Source organism: Palaemon carinicauda, chromosome 39 (assembly GCF_036898095.1).
Source record: "Palaemon carinicauda isolate YSFRI2023 chromosome 39, ASM3689809v2, whole genome shotgun sequence".
NCBI lineage: Eukaryota > Metazoa > Arthropoda > Malacostraca > Decapoda > Palaemonidae > Palaemon > Palaemon carinicauda.
In genome coordinates this window covers 64,178,300-64,197,001 of record NC_090763.1, presented here as the reverse complement: position 1 = coordinate 64,197,001, position 18,702 = coordinate 64,178,300, and the positions used below count along the sequence as shown (strand labels likewise).

The following is an 18,702-nucleotide window of genomic DNA, read 5'->3' as shown; positions in this document are numbered from 1 at the left end:
AGGCTCCAAGAGTTCTCTAGAATTAATTAGTATAATACATCACATATGTTAATCTAAAGAGCAAAGAAGAGACTTTTATGAATACTATACAGTTCAGTATATCAACCCCATGTACTACATGATTTTATTGAAGTCCCCTCATGAAAAATGAAGTAGCTGAGAATTACAAAGTTTATTTGGATATGTTAGTCTGATAAAGAGTTTAATCATTAAGAAAAGGAAAGATATGTGGTATTCACCCTTCCTACTAAATAGTGAGATATTTAGACATCCCTTACTTGATCCATCACAGTTACATAAAGGTCAAAATTCTTTTAATCAGACAAAATTTGGGTACGCAATTGACCCATATATACGCTGTATTTGGCAATTTGTAAATAGTTTCATGTTTAACAACTGTTTTTTGGCAATTTTTATTACTGAACAGTATTATTGGTCAATTTCTAATTCAAAATTTTATGTTTTGACCTGCGCTTTTCAACATTAAGCTGTATTTGGGTAATTCAAAATTTCTCATTTTGGCTTGCTTTAGTTGTCACATTACACAACTGCATAAAGTTATGTTCATGGCTGTGCTGCCACTGCACTCCTTACATTGTATCGTGGAAGAATTTTTTTTTTTTTTTTTTAATGAATATCAGACTCCTCTAAGCAAGCCGTTGTAACTGTGAGTTGTAAAGTGAATTGTTGTTAAATGAGTAGTACCTGTACTTGTACTTGTGCTTATCATTTGAAGTCTTACCCACCACCCCACTCACACTGGTTCAAACTTCTTCTCACAGTACTGTACCGACAAGAAAGGTGAATGAGGAAACAAAATGGTGGGGGTAAATGGGAACCCTTTTCTTACAATAAATAATTCTTCACACTATCTATCAGGAGGAAATAGGGTAGTATGGGTATCTTTACAAAGTTTTTTCTTCTTTTTAATGTGGCTGAGCCATTCACACATGGTGAATAGCTAATTTACTTTGGTGGGTATTGAAATAATCAACTATTCTAAAAATTATGGTTTTGTTAATTTGTTCATACAGTATATTCCCTCCATAGCATTTGTAACATTTGTAGCATTTTTTTCCACATACATTGAAAAATTTGGTATTTATAATCCTTCGTGATAAATGTGCCTCATGGTCACAAATAATATACCTTGTCTCTTTAAATGCCGAGGAAAAATTTATCAACATATAATGAACTACCAGATATCAAATTAATCAATATAGATTAAGAGCCATTGACATTAATTTTAAAAAGAATGCCATACTTATAACCAGTTACTACTAGTGCACAGCCAATGCAAATAACATATATAAAATATGAAGGCTAAATTCTAGTACAGTAATTTTATAGCTTTTCTGGGATAGTGAAAAAAAAGGAAAGCATTACAAGCTACGCCATTTAAGAAATACTTTGCAAAGAAATATTACCGGTAATTTTTATGATAAAACTTGTTCATTTACAAAGTAGTATACTGTATGTTCATAATCTATTATTTATTCTCCCATATACAGTGGGTAAAATACCTTGCACTAATCAAGTGAATGTCAAACATTTCAATTTTTTATCCAAGACTGGGGAGTACATTTCTTGTAATTAGCTACTGATTACAGTATATATGAGTAGTTTTAAATTTGCAATATCAGTTACAAATACTGTTGTCCCATAACATTTACGGGGGTTACATAACTTATACACCTCAGATTGTTAACATTTGCAAATTTATGCTGCCTCCTTTAATGATCTATCAGATCTTCTATGCTGCCTTCCTTAATCCTCTATCAGCCCTTCTATTTCCTTATATAACAAAGAAAAATTCTTTGTGTATCCTTGGTTACAATCTGCCAGTGTTAAACCCTTAAATGGTACGGGACTACTGTATTGTATTATATCTTTGATATTAAGTTAGTGATCAAAATTATTTTTAGTTGATATTTACATAAACTTGACATCATAATTACTAGTTAAACAGGCATTGTCTACTACAATAAAAAAAAGCACTCTTATAACTTATAGCCAGTTACTACTGATGTACATTACAGTATATAACCTATACAAGTCAAGAAAGGAATTACATAGAACACACAGTGTAAATTAAGAAAACAGTACAATAGTCCTCTAGCTTCAAGACAGTACTGTAAATGTGAAAAGCCTAATGTGCTACACCTTTCAAGGAGAAACTTTCCAAAAATATGAAAAAAAAACTTTATTCCATTCACAATATCTTAACGAAGGGCTCATTCTTTGAATAGAGCTGTCACATATGAGAAATATCTAAAATATAACCAAATTTATACAGCTTTATATTAATAGAATAATAATTTTTATTGAACTGAGATTATAAAAAATGTTATAAATATTATGCAATAGGTTAGTAAGGAATAAGAAATATATATATATATATGCATATGCTTATGCATATATATTCAAATAAGCCATATACATTCTTGCTACATTAATGTCTGGATTCTCTTAACGACCTCAGGATCAAAGTCCCGGGCGAAATCACACAAAGACAAGAGCTTGTGACCGGCCGGGAATCGATCCCTGGTCCGGCAAACTTGTAGAGACAGTGACTAAACCACATGGCCACGAAGAAAGATAAAAGTCAGTGACAATTCTGCTGTACTTATACCTGTCGAATTCAGGTGTTTTGTACTTAGAACTGAAATTAACCCATCCTCACCATCGTAGCTAATTGGTAGTTTGTTACTTGGCATTCGATTAATGATAAATTTTTGCACATTTAGACGTGTTTTTTCATATTCAAATAAGCATATACAATTTTGCTACATTAATGTCTGGATTCTCTTAACGACCTCGGGATCAAAGTCCCGGGCGAAATCACACAAAGACAAGAGCTTGTGACCGACCGGGAATCGATCCCTGGTCCGGCAAACTTGTAGAGACAGTGACTAAACCACTTGGCCACGATGAAAGATAAAAGTCAATGACAATTCTGCTGTACTTATACCTGTCGAATTCAGGTGTTTTGTAGTTAGAATTGAAATTAACTCATCTTCACCATTGTAATTAATTGGTAGTTTGTTACTTGGCATTCGATTAATGATAAATTTTTGCATATTTAGACGTGTTTTTTTATATTCAAATAAGCCATATACATTTTTGCTACATTAATGTCTGGATTCTCTTGTCTTTGTGTGATTTCGCCTGGGGCTTTAATACCGAGGTCGTTAAGAGAATCCAGACATTAATGTAGCAAAAATGTATATGGCTTATTTGAATATGAAAAAACACGTCTAAATGTGCAAAAATTTATCATTAATCGAATGCCAAGTAACAAATTACCAATTAGCAAACGATGGTGTAGATGGGTTAATTTCAATTCTCAGTACAAAACACCAGAATTCGACAGGTATAAGTACAGCAGAATTGTTATTAACTTTTATCTTTCTTCGTGGCCAAGTGGTTTAGTTACTGTCTCTACAAGTTTGCCGGACCAGGGATCGATTCCTGGCCGGTCACAAGCTCTTGTCTTTGAGTGATTTCGCCTGGGGCTTTGATCCCGAGGTCGTTAAGAGAATCCAGACATTAATGTAGCAAAAATGTATATGGCTTATTTGAATATGAAAAAACACATCTAAATGTGCAAAAAATGATATTTTAATTATAAAATAAATTTTTGAATATACTTACCCGGTGAATATATAGCTGCAACTCTGTTGCTCGACAGACAAAACTCTACGGAAAAAACTCGCCAGTGATCGCTACACAGGTTGCGGGTGTGCCCAACAGCGCCATCTGTCGACCAGATACCCAGCTCTTATGTAAACAAAGACTCAATTTTCTCCTCGTCCCACTGCGTCTCTATTGGGGAGGAAGGGAGGGTCATTTAATTTATATATTCACCGGGTAAGTATATTCAAAAATTTATTTTATAATTAAAATATCATTTTTAAATATTTAACTTAGCCGGTGAATATATAGCTGATTCACACCCAGGATGGTGGGTAGAGACCAGTAATATATGTTTACATTTTATGAGCTAAGAGTTTTTTATTTCATTTTAGAAGTTATCAAAATAACAAAAACAAAATAAATAGGTACCTGGTAAGGAAGTCGACTTGAACAATTACTCTGCCTTTTAAGTACGTCTTCCTTACGGAGCCTCGCGATCCTCTTAGGATGCTGATCGACCCCTAGGAGCTGAAGTATCAAGGGTTGCAACCCATACAACAGGACCTCATCAAACCCCTAATCTAGGCGCTCTCAAGAAATGACTTTGACCACCCGCCAAATCAACCAGGATGCGAAAGGCTTCTTAGCCTTCCGGACAACCCATACAAAAAAACAATATTTCAAGAGACAGATTAAAAGGATAAGGAATTAGGGAATTGTAGTGGTTGAGCCCTCACCCACTACTGCACTCGCTGCTACGAATGGTCCCAGTGTGTAGCAGTTCTCGTAAAGAGACTGGACATCTTTCAAGTAAAATGACGCGAACACTGACTTGCTTCTCCAATAGGTTGCGTCCATTATACTTTGCAGAGATATATTTTGCTTAAAGGCCACGGAAGTTGTTACAGCTCTAACTTCGTGCGTCTTCACCTTAAGCAAAGTTCGGTCTTCCTCACTCAGATGTGAATGAGCTTCTCGTATTAACAATCTGATAAAGTCTGACCAAGCATTCTTTGACATAGGCAAGGATGGTTTCTTAACTGAACACCATAAAGCTTCAGATTGGCCTCGTAAAGGTTTAGTACGCTTTAAATAGAACTTAAGAGCTCTAACAGGGCATAAGACTCTTTCTAGTTCATTGCCTACGATCTCCGATAAGCTGGGAATATCGAAAGATTTAGGCCAAGGCCGAGAAGGCAGCTCATTTTTGGCTAGAAAACCAAGTTGCAGCGAACAAGTGGCTTTTTCCGACGAAAATCCGATGTTCTTGCTGAAGGCATGAATCTCACTGACTCTTTTAGCCGAGGCTAAGCATACCAGGAAAAGAGTCTTAAGAGTGAGATCTTTCAGGGAGGCTGATTGTAACGGCTCCAACCTGTCTGACATGAGGAATCTTAGTACCACGTCTAAATTCCATCCAGGGGTAGCCAAACGACGCTCCTTGGTGGTCTCAAAAGACTTAAGGAGGTCTTGCAGATCTTTATGTTTGGAAAGATCTAAGCCTCTATGCCGGAAGACCGATGCCAACATGCTTCTGTTGCCCTTGATAGTGGGAGCTGAAAGGGATCGTCCTTTTCTCAGGTATAAGAGAAAATCAGCTATTTGAGCTACAGAGGTACTGGTCGAGGATACAGAAACTGACTTGCACCAGTCTCGGAAGACTTCCCACTTCGATTGGTAGACTCTAATGGAAGACGCTCTCCTTGCTCTAGCAAACGCACTGGCTGCTTCCTTCGAAAAGCCTCTAGCTCTCGAGAGTCTTTCGATAGTCTGAAGGCAGTCAGACAAAGAGCGTGGAGGCTTTGGAGTACCTTCTTTACGTGTGGCTGACGTAGAAGGTCTACCCTTAGAGGAAGACTTCTGGGAACGTCTACTAACCATCGAAGTATCTCGGTGAACCATTCTCTCGCGGGCCAGAGGGAAGCAACTAACGTCAACCTTGTCCCTTCGTGAGAGGCGAACTTCTGCAGTACCTTGTTGACAATCTTGAACGGTGGGAATGCGTAGAGATCCAGATGTGACCAATCTAGGAGGAAAGCATCTATATGTATTGCTGCTGGGTCCGGGACTGGAGAGCAATAGATTGGAAGCCTCTTGGTCAGCGAGGTTGCAAAGAGATCTATGGATGGTTTACCCCCAAGTGGCCCAAAGTCTCTTGCACACATCCTTGGGGAGGGTCCATTCGGTTGGAATTACTTGCCCTTTCCGACTGAGACAATCTGCTATGACGTTCAAGTCGCCTTGGATGAACCTCGTTACTAGGGAGATGTCTTGACCTTTTGACCAGATGAGCAGGTCCCTTGCGATCTCGTACAACGTCAGTGAGTGGGTACCTCCTTGTTTGGAGATGTACGCCAAGGCCGTGGTGTTGTCCGAGTTAACTTCCACCACTTTGCCTCGAAGGAGAGACTTGAAGCTTTTCAAGGCCAGATGTACTGCCAACAGCTCCTTGCAGTTGATATGCATGCTCCTCTGACTCGAGTTCCACAGTCCTGAGCATTCCCGACCGTCTAGTGTCGCGCCCCAGCCCACGTCCGATGCGTCCGAGAAGAAAACGTGGTTGGGAGTCTGAACAGCCAGGGGAAGACCCTCTCTTAGGTTGATATTGTCCTTCCACCAAGTCAGACAAGACTTTATCTTTTCGGAAACCGGGATCGAGACCGCTTCTAGCGTCTTGTCCTTTTTCCAGTGAAAAGCTAGATGGTATTGAAGAGGACGGAGGTGTAGTCTTCCTAGTGACACAAATTGTTCCACGGATGACAGCGTCCCTACCAGACTCATCCACAGCCTGACTGAGCAGCGTTCCTTCTTCAGCATCTTCTGGATGGATAGCAGGGCTTGATCTATTCTGGGGGCTGATCGTCTTGTTGTTCAGCAACGTCCTCATCAGAGGGTTCCTCATCCGAAAACTGATGAGGAAACGGCAACGGAGTGGGCAACGTCTGGCTCGCTGAGTCCGGTCGCACTGGTGCATGCGTGACGGAGCCGGACGCAACATCATGGAACTGCTGCACAGTCTGTGAACTGTCAACAACCATGGGTGCGCGAGGAAGCACAGCGTCAACCCGAGACTGTCTAGACCGTCTGGGTTGTGCAGTCAACACCCTACCGGGTTGCTGAGGTTGACGCACTGCGTCAAAACAAGTCACCTCTGCTGGTTGTTGAACGTCCTGAACGTCAACAACCACCTCTGAGCGTCGCTTAACATCAACGTGCGGCTGGCAACCCACACTGGGTCGCATCGGTGGAGGAACCACCTCAACTGGCAGACGCGAGAAGGTTACCTCAGCGTCAACAGGGCGCACAACCGACCGGTTGGAAGGTTGTTGGCCAGAAGGTTCGGCAGCAACCTTCTCCGCATTAAAGTCCTCTATCAAGGACGCAAGCTTGGACTGCATGTCTTGCAGCAAAGCCCATTTAGGGTCTACGGGAGCAGGTGCGGCAACAGACGTGGTTAGCGACTGAGGCGGTACCACTTTCCATCCCTGAAAGCCTTGTTTATGCATGACATAATTGTACAGCAAAACTTCAAAGGCTCGAAAACAGCTGTGAAGTTGACCTGTAAAAAACTTGGAGTGTCTCCTGGCCAGGCGCCAGGGAGAGTCTACGAGATTTGAGAAGTCTATCTGGGCAGAGGCATGAACTCCCAAGCCGAGAACTTCTCTCGTGTCATAACAGACTCTCGCTCTATAAGACAGTTTAAAAGAAGGGAAAGCAAAGGCTGTATCCCCCAAACTCCTCCTGGTGATAAACCAGTCGCCTAGCCAACGTAAAGCTCTCTAGGAGAGCGAGAGAGCACTAGCTTAAAAACAACGGCTTCGAAGTAGCTAGGCCTAGTGTAAGCTCTGACGTTTAGGCGAACGAGGAGCAGCAGTTACAAAAAGATCCGGACAAAGATCCTTAAAAAAAATCATCATGATTTAATTAAAGTTCATAGGGGGCTAAGCAGCTTTAGGCTCCTCTCCATCTGACAGAGTCCTCAAGGGAATATCAGTAGGAGGGGGAACAGCAACTTCCTCATCTACAGGAACCTTGTCCGATAAAAGCTGAGTCTCAAGCAAGGGAGAGACCTACCGTGGTGGCAATGCTTTACAAGCAGAGTCCACACTCACTGGTCATTAGTAGCGGACCAGAACGCAACGTCATGTAACTGCTTGACAGTCTGTGAACTGTCAACAACTGAACTGTCAACCACAACAGGTGCGTGAGGACGCACAGCGTCCACTCGAGACTACTTTGACTGCCTAGACTGAGCAGTCAAAACAACTCTAGAATGCGGAGGTTGACGCACAGCGTCAAAACAAGTCAACTCCGATTGTTAGCGAACGTCTTGAACGTCAACAAGAGCATCAGCAAGTGGCCTAACGTCCAAATGCGGCTGAAAATCCACACGAGACCGCATCGAGTGTGGTTCTAAACAACCTGACTGACGTGACTTAGCTACGCCAACGTCAACAGGAAGCACAAAGGAACGTTAGGTTGGCTGAAAGCCAGGATATCGATGAGATAAACGGCTAGACTCAACGGACTAATCGGCAGAATAGTCTTCCATAAGGGAGGCAAGCATATTCTGCATGTCTTGCCATACAAACAACCCATTAAGGATCAACGGAAATGGTTGTGGTAAGAGACGAGGGTAACGTCTGTGACCGCAACACTTTGCCAACAAAAAAGACTCTCGGAGTCTGTGTTACGCTTTTGTTAGGCGGCGAGCAGTTATCCGATGACTGCATAGGGTCAGAGCTGTCTTAATGGCTGTAACCAGGACGCTGGACCTGTCCTGAAAGGACTGACTTTCGCTTAAGGGCTTCGAAACCTTGTGACAGGTTTCTTATGCGAAAAGCCTTCGGATGACGAGGAGAAAAAACGTCTCTCTCGTCTTATGGTAGGGGAGATCTTGGTAAGATACACCCGATACCATAGAGGGAAACGTCTGTTCGTTGATCAAGGCCTCTCGAACCCATAAGTCGTTCGACATTACTTCTCCCCTGGGCTTGGGAGCTTGCAAGAGGTCCCGGACTAGGTGAACGACAGGCACGAACAGACGAACCCTCGGACGCAACACTGTAACACTTTGCGCATATCACTTTATCACTTCGATTTTCTGTTTTGCACTTATTTCACTGAAATTGAAACTTTTACTGATTTCTACCTGAAACACGCAGTTCTACCCTTCATTAAAAGGTAGTAATTGCGAAATCAGTCGTATAATGCAAGCTCATTAATACCAGCAAAAAACAGAAAACATATTTTAAGATAAAAAATTCAGTGGCTGGGAAAGAGACTAAACACTAGTTCATATAAACTACGTTTTCAATCTCTCACCGCACATAGCCTGGGGACGAGAATAAAAAACTAAAAACGTTTTATCCTTCCTCCCCGTACAGAGACTAGGGACGAGAGTAACTCGAGAACAACGTTACCCGCTTGAACGGAACGTTTTCTCTCCTCTCTCTCCCTCCGTCTCTATCTCTCTCTCTCTTTCTCTCTTGATTTCGCACCTAAGAGAAGAGCCCAATTATATTTCGTCAAAAAAACATGTTATTTGACTAAAGGAAAAAACTGAAAGGTTTTTCAAATAAAAAGTTCCTTTAAAAAAGAATTTAAAACATTTAAGCTAAGAAAGAATGAACAAAACGTCAGAATCGATTTACTCTTACTGCAAAGTGAAACCGTGATACACTCTCTCTCTATCGTAACGATAGAGCGCATGTTGAACGTCCAGAACGTCAACAACTGCGTAGCATAAATAAACTAAACGTTAGTTCATCTTTGAAAACAGTACGAAGACTATCAAAGAAATTCTTTCATAAAATATTACATTTAAAAAGTTTTAAATCCTTAGCTCTTTAAAAGCTATTTACGATATAAAGGGCTCAACGTTGATTAACTTCGGTTTCCAAGTTAGGACCGCCTACTCTCAGGAAAGGTCGCATATAAACAAAACATTAAAATTTATTTTTATATGTTTATAATAAATGGAAAGTTAATCGAAGAGGCCTAATAAAGGCGGAGAGATATAAAATATATAGAGGAAAATCTATAAATAATTTATAACGTGATAAGATAATTACTAAAAGCCTAAACACACTTCCGTCTAAGGGAAGGGTCGGCCATTTAAAAGTGAAAGAAAGTCCATACTCTCTTTGTCACCATAATTAAATCTATCCAAAACGAGTTCAAGATTTAAGATGAAGATAAAACACCTGCATTGCGAAAGCTCAAAACCAGAATATAGTACTTCACCAATATGATGTGAAAAACTCCAGTTTAGCAACAGCCAGTAAAGTACGTCTTGTCGACACGTCGACAGAGAGAAAATTGAGTCTTTGTTTACATAAGAGCTGGGTATCTGGTCGACAGATGGCGCTGTTGGGCACACCCGCAACCTGTGTAGCGATCGCTGGCGAGTTTTTTCCGTAGAGTTTTGTCTGTCGAGCAACAGAGTTGCAGCTATATATTCACCGGCTAAGTTAAATATTTAAAATTTATCATTAATCGAATGCCAAGTAACAAACTACCATTAGCTACGATGGTGAAGATGGGTTAATTTCAATTCTAATTACAAAACACCTGAATTTGACAGGTATACGTACAGCAGAATTGCCATTGACTTTTATCTTTCTTTGTGGCCATGTGGTTTAGTCACTGTCTCTACAAGTTTGCCGGACCAGGGATCGATTCCCAGCCGGTTACAAGATCTTATCTTTGTGTGATTTCGCCTGGGGCTTTGATCCCGAGGTCGTTACGAGAATCCAGACATTAATGTAGCAAAAATGTATAAGGCTTATTTGAATATGAAAAAACACGTCATATATATTTTTTGGGCTCAAGCCATGGCGTCCTGATGGAAGGTTCCTTTTTGGTAGCTTCCTTGGGTATAAAACTACTAAGATATTCCCAGAGAATTTAACCACAGGTTATCACAGAATTCTAACTTCTGGAGCGAGTATCCCAAAGGTTTCCCTTTAAGACATCGTATATCAACAGGGGACGCATGTCTGAACGCGCCACATAGCTATCTACACCCCGAACAGAGTTAATGCTTCGGTGTGTAAGGGTTGAGAATAGCTGGGAGCCGTTCCATAGCTAATCTCATTCGTGGCTACTACTGATACTCGAGACGTAAACAAACGGGCGCCATTGCTCAAATGACGTCACGTCCGTCTTCATCCTTTGTTTAGTAGCTTGCCCTACTTAGACGGATTTTCCCTGTGCTTCATTTATCGATTTGCATCTACGTTATGTCGTTACCTTCAGCCTCACCATCTTCTGGAAAGTTGAGTACAAGGTTCCAGTATTGTTTAGTTAAGCTCTGGCCGTAAAGTAAATATTACTTTCCGAGATAATTGCTGTTTTGTGGCAGAGCTGTGCCTCTACCGGACCCGCCATTTTATGGCGTCGTTGTTGTTATGCATGCCTTATTTAGTTAGCCACAACAACGCTTCCGGCCTTATTTACTAATCGAATACATTAGTTTATTTAGTCTTCATAGCTAGGAACTTTTATATCGTGTTTCGACGCTTTTTATCGGTCATCGATTGACCTCATACCAGTCGGCTACTATAGCCCCCAGGCCAGAGCGCCTGTATATAAGTGTTCATGCATGATTTTATTAGTGATCCTAGGCTAAGTTATGAAGATAGTGGCATTATTTTACAATACTTTCGACCGTGATGCAAATGTTTTTTCGCCTTCAGGGACCCTATAGGGGATAGGTTAGTAAGTGTCTCTTTCTAACCTAACCTACTTGTAGGACCCCTATATGCTTCCTTCATCCCCTGCCTTGGCATTCCCTCTAATTAGCCTTGATTCCCTTTCTGAGTAAAGGGATCAAGTGTCTAATAGAGTATTTATCGCCTCTCAGTCCTCCCTACGGGAATGAACCCCCCTTAGGGTTGCGTCCGAGAGTGAGGTTAGGCTAGCCCTACCTCTATGGCTAGGATTAGTCTATGACTATCCTGCGATAGCGATATGTCTTCTACCTTTCCTAGTTCAGGACTTTTAGCCCTGCTCTAGGTTAGGTTAGGAAGGTTTCTCTTTTCCCTGCTGAAACTGTACCCATGCACTGTTTCAGCCGGTCTGCCTTATCTTAGGTTAGGGAGTGTCCTCCCTTTCCCTAGTGGCCGCTCTGGTACAGAAACCCTTCCTTGGAAGACTTCTCTCTACTCCCCTCCCCACCTATCTCTTGTATAGCCTAGCCTATGCTTAGGTTAGTCTATACCCATCTGTCCCCTGTCCTACAACTCCTCCTTAGGGTGGAGTAGTAGGGCTACCCGAGCTTCCATGTGCAGTCCGCTCTGGTACATATACCCTTCATAGTGTCCTATGGGGTTAGTCTCTAGATGTGTTCTGCATATGGGGGTCTCCCCTCTTTGGGTGTCCCCTAGCCCTCCCTTGGGCTACCTAGCTCCCGGTCCTCAGTGACCCCTGCTCCTGGATGATAGAGCCTGCCTCTATCATGGGTACATCCTCTCAGGGGGGGGATGTCCGGAGTCCATGACTGAACTTCCTGCATCCCTCCCCCCCCTGTCTCTCTCACTATCCGGGTGCTGGTCTCTTGCCGCCTCCAATGTCGGCGATACCCGCCTCCTACCTTGGTGACTCTCCCTACCCTTGCCGCCAGCCCCCTGTGTGCCGGGGGACTGCCGACTGCCGCCGGCTCCTACCGGTGGCTCTCCTCCCTCCTAGCTTGTCGTCCGCTCGCCGGTCGGCCGCCGGAGTGCCGGCAAACTGGTTCCGCTATAAACATTGTCCCAGTCACCAAACCGGCATCCTCCGACTGCCGGAGCCGCCGCTCCCCTGCCGGCGTGCCGCCGTTGTACCGGCGGCCGCCACCCTGGTATATCCTTGACTTAAACATTGTCTGTCTTAATGCCAGAAACTCTGCCGGAGCGACCTCCGGCATGCCGGCGGCTTGCCGGAAACCCCCGGAGGCGTCAAGAATACTTGCACCCCCTTCTTCTAGCTATCATATGATACTGATAGCCCTATACCGCAAACAGATGGGCTGTTTCCACTATTAAGATCAATACCTTGGTACTGTTCTGTTAGTGATCATGCTGTCTCTTTGCATTCTTCTAAATTCCAGCATGCTGCGTGCATCTTAGCACGGCTGGTTGCCGGAAGCAGTTACCTTAAAAGGAGGCCCTCTAGCCCCTAGCTTGGGACCGAATGATCTCAGTCCCAATCTTACCCTTGGTTTTTCCACGGAATTCCATTGCCCTATGGAACTCTAAGGAATACTATCCGGTGCCTTCGGTCTCTCGGATTATCCAAGGACAAAGCTTACGGTAACCAGCCGGGCGAGATGCATGGAGTATGTTCTCCTTTACTATTTCAATCTCTATGCATCACACCCTTCATTAAGTTAAAATTAATAATTAATATTAACTTAGTTTAAGAGCCATTCTTATGACTCCCCCATACTCATTTTCTCTTTCTTCCACAGGAGGAGCAGATGAAGTGTGACTTCGCCTTCTGCGCTGTGAAACGCCCGCAGTTTTACGGGCATACGGCTTGCAGGACTCACGCCCCTTGTGCCGACAAGAAAGGGGATCTGAAGTTTTGGAATCCACTGAACTGTACGGTCTGCCAGGCTCACCTAGTTGACGCCTTCCATAACCCTCCCTCAGCGGAGGTCAGAGACATTTCTCGTGAAAAGCTACGCAAGTGGGTGCGTGGCTTCCAGAAAAATGCTACCGGACCCTACCTGGCCACCGAAGAATTGAGGTCACTCCTGTTCCCTAAGGCCTCCCCTGATTCAGTGGTACCCAAAGACGTGATTCCCACTGTCCAAATTACAGTGGAACCTGATGTTGTCATGGCTCAGTCCATGCACGAGTGCCGCCTGGATTCCGAAGATGACGAACAGATGTCGGATGTCTCGGAAGACACGGAGAAGACGCTTATGGCTCAAGGAGCCGAAGATGACGAAGACAAGGTGGAATACGCCGAGTCGGAGCAAGAGGTCGCTCCTCCTTCCATCCCCGCTCCTACTCCTACACCGACGGAAGTGTCTATTCCGTCTACCTCCTCGACCCCGGATCCCTCTTCTTCCACTCAAGAAATGATCCGACTGATTAGAGCCGTCATGGACGACAGGTTGAAGGAGAATCAGGAGTTCATCAGGTCCATGATGGGATCCAGAGAACCGAAGAGGATTTCGGTTAAGGATCTCCCCGCTTGCTCACATGCCAACCCGTGGAGGTATGCTGAGCATATGGTTATCGCGACCGGCAGGATCTTCGTCAGTGATAAGATCGGCACGGTCCCCTTGGAAGACGTGGAGTTCTTCCCAAACTTTGAGGCCTACCCGGACTGTTACGTCCGTCTGCGTTCTGAACCTGCCTCGAAGGAAGAGACCGAACCGAAGGAAGAGATAGTGTTCGATCTCGCAAAGGCCCAGGCTATGCTAGCCACCACATTCAAGAGTAGGGGCTTTACCTGCTCTAAGCTTCCGGCCCTGAGCAAGAAGCACCCTACTTATGTCGCACCTGAAAGTGCGGTTCTTCCATTCCTGGAAAAGGCCTTAACTGCGTGCCTTAAAGCTGCGGAAGAGGGGAAAGCCTGCCCTGCACTGGAGGAGTGCAGACCCTTCTCCATAGTAACTCCCCCTGACGCTCGACACTGGAAGGATGTCCAGCATACTTTCGTCGTGGGAAAGCTAGATCCTGACGTCGCCGGACGTCAGTTTAATGAAGACCTCCCTAAGCTCAACGATCACCTCCTTCGTCGGGAACAAGATACGAAGGAGAGGCTCGCAGCATCCTTATCTCATCAAGTCCAACTTGAAATTATGGCCTGTGACACCAGAGTACCAGACCACTACATGGTACTCTCCAAATCCCACATGATGACCGTGATGAAGGACTTGTACCACTTCATAAAGGCTCGGAGAGCCTGTCGTGAATTCGTGTTTGCAGGTGCCACCGTGAAACACGAACCCCGGAGGCTGATTTCCTCCAACATCTGGGGTAAACACCTCTTTCCTTCTGACCTCGTGAAGGAAATCACCGACAGAGCCGCCACGGAGAATAGGAACCTTCTCCACAAGTGGGGCATGTCCAGGAAAAGGAAACCCTCTCAGGACGACGGACCTCAACCTAAGAGGAAATCCCAAAAACAGAAACCCCAGCAACGTCAACAAAGACGTCAGTTTCCGGGACCCGCTACCTCCCAAGTGGTTGCCCAGCCACAACAGACCTTTCAATTGGTCCCCCAACCGGTGTTGTCACAGTCACCGGTCTTCACCCCTGCTTTCGAGCAACAGTCAACTACCTTTCGTGCCAAAGGTAGAGGCTCATACAGAGGTGCAAGCAAAGACGCCTCTCGCCGTCCCTCCAGAGGCAGAGGAGGAAAGGGAGCTAGCGGCCGAGGCAGCAAGCCCTCGGGACACCAGAAGCAATGAAGTGCTTCCGGTGGGAGGAAGACTCCGCCAATTCCAGGATCGTTGGACCTTCGATCCCTGGGCACACAGCATCGTCAAGAAGGGTCTAGGCTGGAGTTGGACTCAACCACCCCCAATCTTCCAGCAATTCTTCCAACAATCAACCCCTCTTCTGGAAGAATATGTCCTAGATCTCTTGAACAAGAAGGTGATAAGGAAGGTAAAGTCCACCAGGTTCCAAGGGAGACTGTTTTGTGTCCCCAAGAAAGACTCAGACAAACTCAGAGTCATTCTGGACTTATCCCCCCTCAACAAGTTCATAGCGAACGACAAGTTCAAGATGCTGACTCTTCAACAGATAAGGACCCTTCTGCCTCGAGGTTCCTACACGGTCTCCATAGACCTGGCGGATGCCTACTGGCACGTTCCAATGAACCATCACGTTTCCTCCTACCTAGGATTTCGACTCCAAAGGAAAAGCTACGCCTTCCGGGCCATGCCCTTCGGCCTCAACGTGGCCCCTCGGATCTTCACAAAACTGGCGGATGCCATAGTACAACAGCTCCGCCTACGAAACGTCCAGGTGATGGCCTACCTCGACGACTGGCTAGTCTGGGCTCCATCGCCCGAAGATTGTGTAAAATCTTGCAACAAAGTCACCCAGTACCTAGAACACCTGGGATTCAAGATCAACGAGAAAAAATCTCGCCTCTCTCCAGCTCAGAAGTTCCAGTGGTTGGGAATCCACTGGAACCTTCAGTCACACCGCCTTTCCATCCCCCAGAAGAAAAGGAAGGAAATAGCAGGGTCTGTCAAGCGACTGCTGAAATCCAAACGCATTTCAAGACGCCAGCAGGAACGAGTTCTAGGCTCTCTACAGTTCGCCTCAGTGACAAACCCAGTGCTTCGCGCACAGCTAAAGGATGCCGCGGGAGTCTGGAGACGTTCGGCATCCATCGCTCGAAGAGACCTCAAGAGACGGCTTCCAAACAGACTGCGACTTCTCCTAAAGCCGTGGTCAGAAGAAAAGGCCCTGAAAAGGTCCATTCCTCTCCAACACCCTCCTCCATCACTCAACATCCACACGGACGCTTCGCTGGAGGGTTGGGGAGGTCACTCCCACCAAAAACAGGCTCAAGGCACCTGGTCTCCCCTGTTCAAGACGTTCCACATAAACATCTTGGAGGCCATGGCGGTCCTTCTAACCCTGAAGAAGTTATCCCCGCCGCCCTCGATCCACATCCGTCTAACCCTAGACAACTCGGTGGTAGTTCGTTGTCTCAATCGCCAAGGCTCAAGATCGCCCCAGATAAATCAGGTGCTTCTCCCAATCTTCCGTCTGGCAGAGAAGAAGAAGTGGCACCTGTCTGCAGTTCACCTACAAGGATTCCGCAACTTGACAGCGGATGCTCTATCTCGGACAAACCCGATAGAGTTGGAATGGTCTCTAGACGCAAGATTGTTCTCCTTCATCTCTCACCAAGTCCCAGAACTTCAGATAGATCTCTTTGCAACGAGCGACAACAATCAACTTCCTCGGTATGTGGCCCCGTACGAGGACCCCAAAGCAGAAGCAGTGGATGCCATGTCACTGGATTGGAACAGATGGTCCAAGATCTACCTGTTCCCCCCCACCAACCTTCTGTTGAAAGTCCTCTCCAAACTGAGAACCTTCAAAGGGACAGCGGCCCTAGTGGCTCCCAAGTGGCCTCGGAGCAACTGGTACCCCCTGGTCCTGGAGCTGCAGCCCAAGCTGATCCCTCTCCCGGGCCCAGTTCTCTCTCAACAAGTACAGAAGTCGACTGTCTTCGCTTCATCATCGAAAATCAAGGACCTTCATCTCATGATTTTCTCTCCCTAGCCGCAAAGAAGAGGTTTGGGATCTCGAAGAAAAGTCTGGACTTCCTAGAGGAATACAAGACCGAATCCACAAGACGGCAATATGAATCATCCTGGAGGAAATGGGTCTCCTTCGTCAAGACAAAAAATCCTAAAGAAATCACGATTGATTTCTGCATGTCCTTCTTTATTCACCTTCATGGACAGGGATTAGCAGCCAATACGATATCAACCTGCAAATCGGCCTTGACCAGACCAATTCTATATGCTTTCCAAATTGATCTGTCCAGCGACATCTTCAACAAACTACCGAAAGCATGTGCTCGCCTACGCCCAGCACCCCCACCGAAACCGATCTCCTGGTCACTAGACAAGGTGCTCCATTTCGCCTCCAGCTTGGACAATGATTCATGCCCTCTCAAGGATCTGACTCAGAAAGTTATATTTCTCTTTGCTCTCGCTTCAGGAGCTCGAGTCAGCGAAATAATGGCATTATCAAGAGAAGAGGGACACATCCTGTTTACCGATACAGGAGAAGTTACCCTCTCCCCTGATCCGACGTTTCTCGCCAAAAATGAATTACCCACCAAAAGATGGGGCCCTTGGAGAATATGCCCCCTGAAGGAGGATGCCTCTCTATGTCCAGTAGAGAGCCTCAAGGTCTATCTTCGCAGAACTTCAAACTTTGGTGGAGGCCAACTCTTCAAAGGAGAAACATCGGGCAGCGACCTGTCACTGAAACAATTAAGAGCGAAAATCACCTACTTCATTCGCAGAGCGGATCCTAACAGTACACCCGCTGGTCATGATCCTAGAAAAGTGGCATCATCTCTGAATTTCTTTCAGAGCATGGACTTTGAAAGCCTTAAAAACTTCACGGGTTGGAAGTCCTCGCGAGTTTTCTTTAAACATTATGCGAAACAAGTGCACGAAGTCAAACATTTTGTGGTAGCCGCAGGTAGTGTTATGAAACCTGCACCTAACTCTGCGTAGAACAGTGAGTTACTTGGGACTCTAACTCTTCGGGTGCCTATGTTGACCCTCGAGCGATTCATAGTGATGTCGAAAACACTTAGTGCTTTTATAACTGTTCTTATCCCAGGTGAAATGTCATAGTTGTCACACAAGTGCCGCATGCCCTGAGCATGATGTGTTTTATCAAAGACTTGCGTTCCTCGAGAACGAGTGCCTACTAATAAACTTGAAATTCCTTTTCAGATTCAAGAGCAAGTCTTTATTACTATGTACATTATAATTACTGTAAAAAGAATTTTACTTTCTGCATTTGTGAAATAAAATTTCTATTTTATTACCTGTGCGTCTCAATCAGCTCCTACTTACTATGAAATACATGCCTGTCATAGTTTTATTATTCCCCCTTTTCCTTATGGTTATGAAGAAATTAAGATGCTAACTCTTAATTTATATTCACTCTGATTATGTAAGGTTCCAACACGAATACTTACTTTTAATACCCGGGAGGTGAACCATCATTCTCAATACACAGTGCCCAACCACCACTGGTCTAATTTTCAGAATGTTCCTACACAGATACCAAACATTCGGCTTCATCTCCAAGTTCTTCAAGTTCTTCTATCAGGATGAATAGCCCTTCAATACCACTTTGACGTCGGCATGGCCCATGGGAACTTCACTGCCAAGGGGGGCAGGATGCTTCTTCCCTATGGTTCTTTATCAAAGATTACTATGCTGTTTTGTCAATGCCTTGGCACTTACTATTAGGGGAAAATCTACCACGATACATTGATTCTCTGGTATTCTTCCATCAGGACGCCATGGCTTGAGCCCAAAAAACGGATTTTGAGCGAAGCGAAAAA

General features: G+C 44.7%; 1 protein-coding gene across 3 annotated transcripts in view; it reads right to left on the bottom strand.

The window, feature by feature from the left end:
* Positions 1-18,702, bottom strand: part of LOC137631230 (adenylyl cyclase 78C-like) — a 118,859-nt gene that overhangs the window by 3,188 nt on the left and 96,969 nt on the right. The window lies entirely within an intron of this gene.